Genomic DNA, 4650 nt, shown 5'->3' on the forward strand with positions numbered 1-4650 from the left:
TTTCACTTTTTGTGTGACTTTCTTCAGTTTACCAAACATGTCATGCTTCTTCTTCTTTTTTTAAAAAATATTTATTTCTTAGGTGTAGATGGACTCAACACAATGCCTTTATTTTTATGTGGTGCTGAGGATCGAACCTGGGTCCCACTGGTGCTAGGCAAAGCACTCTACCGCTGAGCCACAATCCCAGCCCCATGCTTCTTCTTTTCTTAGGACCCACATCAGCAGTGCCCAGTGCCTGATATGCTTTCCATTCTCCCCACTTTGATCCTTCTGGCTTTCCTCCTTCTTCTCACTTTTTGTCTTATACATTTTCATTCTGCAGTGCTCATTTCCAACATCTCTTTCCATAAAAAAATTTCCAAGACTCTTCACCCACAATTACGTTAAATCTCTCTGTGCTTCTCATCAGAAGCATTTATTACAACTTCAATTAAATAATCAATATAGGCATTGAGAAAAGTCCATAATAAGAAATATGTACAGAAGAAAATAAAATGAAAGAGAAAAATGGGAACAACTGTGGATAAAATACACATGGATAATAAAACTTGAGAAAAGATCTTCTTAAGTTCCTCAGAGAGACAAGGGAATATATTGTAACCATGAGAAAAGAACATGATACTACCAAAAGAAACATTCAGAAAGAACTAAACAGAGTACTTGAGAATTAAAAGTGTGATACTGGAAATGAAAAAACTCCTAGAAGAATGAAAGATAAAGTTAAGAAATCTCCCCCCCAAAAAAGAGAATAGAATGAAAAAAAAAATAGAATTAGAAAAGATGAGACACTCATGAGACCAGTGCAGGAGAGCCAACATCAAAATAATGAAAGGGAACACTAAGAAAGGAAAGAAAATCATCAAATAAATAATGAAATAAATATTCTCAAAACCAAAAAACATGGGCTGGGGATATAACTCTGTTGATAGAATGCTTGCCTAGCGTGGCATGAAACCCTGGATTCAATCCCCAGAAACAACCACACACACACACATACACACACACACACACACACACACACCAAAAAACAGGGCGGGAGTTGTAGCTCAGTGGTAGAGTGCTTGCCTAGCATGTGTGAGGCTCTGGCTTGGATTCTCAGCACCACATACAAATAAATAAAAAATAAAGGTCCATCAACAATTAAAAAACAATAAAAAAAAACAACAAAGAAACAAAAACATGAGTAGTCAGATTGAAGGATTCATGGAATTCCCAGAACAAAATAAAAGGGCTGAGGATGTGGTTCAGTGGTTAGGTACCCTTGGGTTTACTCTCTGGTACAAACAAACCAAAAAAAAAGAAAGAAAGAAAGAAAGAAAACAGATCCACATCAAGCAACATCAATGGACTGTGGGGGGTGGTGCACGCTTGTAATCCTAGCAGTTTGGGAGGTTGAGACAGGAGGATCACAAGTTCAAAGTCAGCTTCAGCAAAAGCAAGGCACTGAGCAACTCAGTGAGAAAACCTGTCTCTAAATAAAATACAAAATAGGGCTGGGGATGTGGCTCAGTGGATGAGTGCCCCTGAGTTCCATCCCTGGTACCCGCCCCCCCCACCCCCCCCAAAAAAAAGCTAGGGATGTAGATCAGTAGTAAAATACTCCTAGGTTGTATGTCCAGTACTGCGAGGGGGGGAGACAATGGATCGATGCTACCAAAATTTGAAGGAAAAATTATTTCAAACTGGAATTGGATACTTAGCTAAACTAACCATCAAGTGTGAGGGATGAGTAAAGGTATTATCAGATGGGCAAAGTCTCAAATTTATCTTCCATGTATCCTCTAAGAAAGCTCCTGGAAGATACATTTCACCAAAATTAGAGAGTCTACCAAGAAAGAGGAAAACATAGATACAGAAAATAGGAGATTCAGTGCAGAAGAGAAGAAAGGGAATTCCCTACAGGATAGTGAAGGAGGATTACAGGAACAGAGCTGTAAACAGAGAGGGAAACTGGCACATACTGCTTCATATCAGGAAGTTCTGGGAAAGAATTTATTTTTGGGGGGGAGTAGGTGAAGTGGATACATTAATTTATGTGTCTGAACACTTAAGTAGAGAATTAAAAACTAGTAAAGTAACAGTGGTAATTGGCAATCAGTCCATAGAAAACTGAGCAAATACAGCTACATAATGAGCTGCACACTCATGCATAACAGGTGCAGGGAGAGACATTTTAGCAAACTGGCTAAGGGAATGGCTCCTAGAGTGGGACCACGGGATTTAAATTCCAAGCCAGTTATTAGCCACATTGGTCTTTGGCACATTACTTGATGTCTGTGTGCCCCAGTATCCTTGCCTGTGCAATAGAATGACATTAATGGGATTACTGTAAGAATTAAATGGATTAATATGAACAGTGAGCCTAGAATAGTATATAATATACCCAGTGATATATAAGGATAAGCTATTCGTTTAGTCATTTTTTTTTCCTTCTATGACCAAAAGTCCCAACAAGAACAATTTTAGAGGAGGAAAAGTTTATTTAGGATTCATGGTTTCAGAGGTCTCAGTCCATAGATGACTGGCTATGTAGCTCTGGACCCAAGGTGAGACAGAACATCATGCTGGAAGAGTGTGGCAAAGGAAATTAGCACAGGAGATGGTCACTAGGAAGCAGAGAAAAAGAGACTCCTCACCAGGTATAAAATATATATGCCACAAAGGCACGCCCGCAATGACCCACCTCCTCCAGCCACACCCTACTTGTTACAGTTAGCACCCAGTTAATCCCCATCAAAAGATTAATGCACTGATTAGGTTACAGCTCTCAAAATCCAATCATTTCATCTCAACTATTTTGCATTGTCTCACACATGAGATTTTTGAGGACACCTCATATCTAAACCATAACAGTTATTATTGCATGTAATTACAATTATGTAAACATTGGTCTTTTTTAGTTGTTTGCTTTTTTTGGTGGTACTGAGTATTGAACCCAGGGATGCTTTGACATTGAGTCACATCCCCAGATCCTTTTATTTTTTTTATTTTAAGACAGGGTCTTGCTAAGTTGCCCAGGCTGGCCTTGAACTTTTGATTCTCCTGTCTCAGCTTCCTGAGTCACTGGGATTACAGGCTTGAACTACTTGTGCCTGGCCACAAACGTTGATTATTAATCTCACAAGGGCAGGGACTGTAGCTCATTGGTAGAGCACTTGTCTAGCACATGTGGGTCCTGGATTTTCTTCTATGACCAAAAGTCCCAACAAGAACAATTTTAGAGGAGAAAAAGTTTATTTAGGATTTATGGTTTCAGAGGTCTCAGTCCCCAGTACTACAGGAGGTGGGGGGACTTGATTATTTTTTTTTATATTTATTTTTTAGTTTTTGGTGGACACAACATCTTTATTTTATTTTTATGTGGTGCTGAGGATCGAACCCAGCACCCCGTGCATGCCAGGCGAGCACGCTACCGCGAGCCACATCCCCAGCCCTAGGGACTTGATTATTCATTGCACCAAAATTTTAACCATATTAGGAAAAGGGGGTAGTGGGATTTGAGCATACATGTATGGGAACCTGGAGGAAGGGGTGGATCTCCATTTTTCTATAGTGGAAGGACAGTAAACTCCTAACAGTCAAAAATCCAGAAGTAGCAATACATGCTTATTATTCGAAATAATATGCCAAATGTGGAAATATGATATGGAAGTAAGTGCCAAAATAGTTAGCTAAAATTAGTGAAAGTGGTTTCTTTTGGATATGGAGAAATGGAAGAAGTGAGTATAGATTGCTGTTCTTTGTCAAATCTTTGTAACAAAGCTCTATAAGATGGTATAACTCTGTAAAAACTAAAATCATTATTTATATGACTAGGTATTTAGTGTCCATCTCCCCATGAGCAGCACACATTCTCAGTAGGCAGAATCTAGCATTGTGAACTCTCCTCTGAATTCTGGCATCCTGGAAAGTCTAGGCACCTAGAGGTGCACATTAAATCTTTGAAGAAGGAAATCTTTAAGGGAATTTATGCTTTGAAGAGACTACTTGCAATTGAATGGGAGTTTGCACAAGCTAATCTTTGATCCCTGCCAATTCTATTGTTCTAACCTACCTTCAGTCTTATTTCAACTTCTCTCTCCCCGCTTCTCTCTTCCTTCCCCTCTCCTTCTCTCTCTCTCTCCCCTTTCTCCCTTCCCTCCTCTCCCCTCTTCTCTCCACCTCCCCCTTTCTCTCTTCCCTCCCTTCCCCTCCCCTCCCTTCCCCCCACAACTTATGTGGTACTGGATATTAAATCCAGAGGCATTTTACCACTGAGCTACATCTTCAAAATGTATTACTACTACTACTACTACTGCTTCTATCTATCTATCTATCTATCTATTTATTTATTTATGTTAAGACAGGATCTTGTTAAGTTTCTAAGGATCTCATTAAGTTTCTGAGGCTGGTCTCAACTTGAAATCCTCTTGCCTCAGCCTCCCAATGTGGTCATGCATCACCATGACCAGCCATCCCCAGCCCTTCTTATTTTGTGTTTTGAAACAGGGGCTCATTAAATTATCTGGGTTAGCCTCAAACTTGCAATTCTCCTGTATCAACATCACTAGTAGTTGGGATTAAGGTGTGCATTATAGTGCCCTACTTGGTCTTAATTTATCTTTCTCTATCTTACTTTTTTTTTTTTTTTTTTTTTTTTTTTTTTTT

This window comes from Marmota marmota, unplaced genomic scaffold (assembly GCF_001458135.2).
Source record: "Marmota marmota marmota unplaced genomic scaffold, marMar, whole genome shotgun sequence".
NCBI classification, from domain to species: domain Eukaryota; kingdom Metazoa; phylum Chordata; class Mammalia; order Rodentia; family Sciuridae; genus Marmota; species Marmota marmota.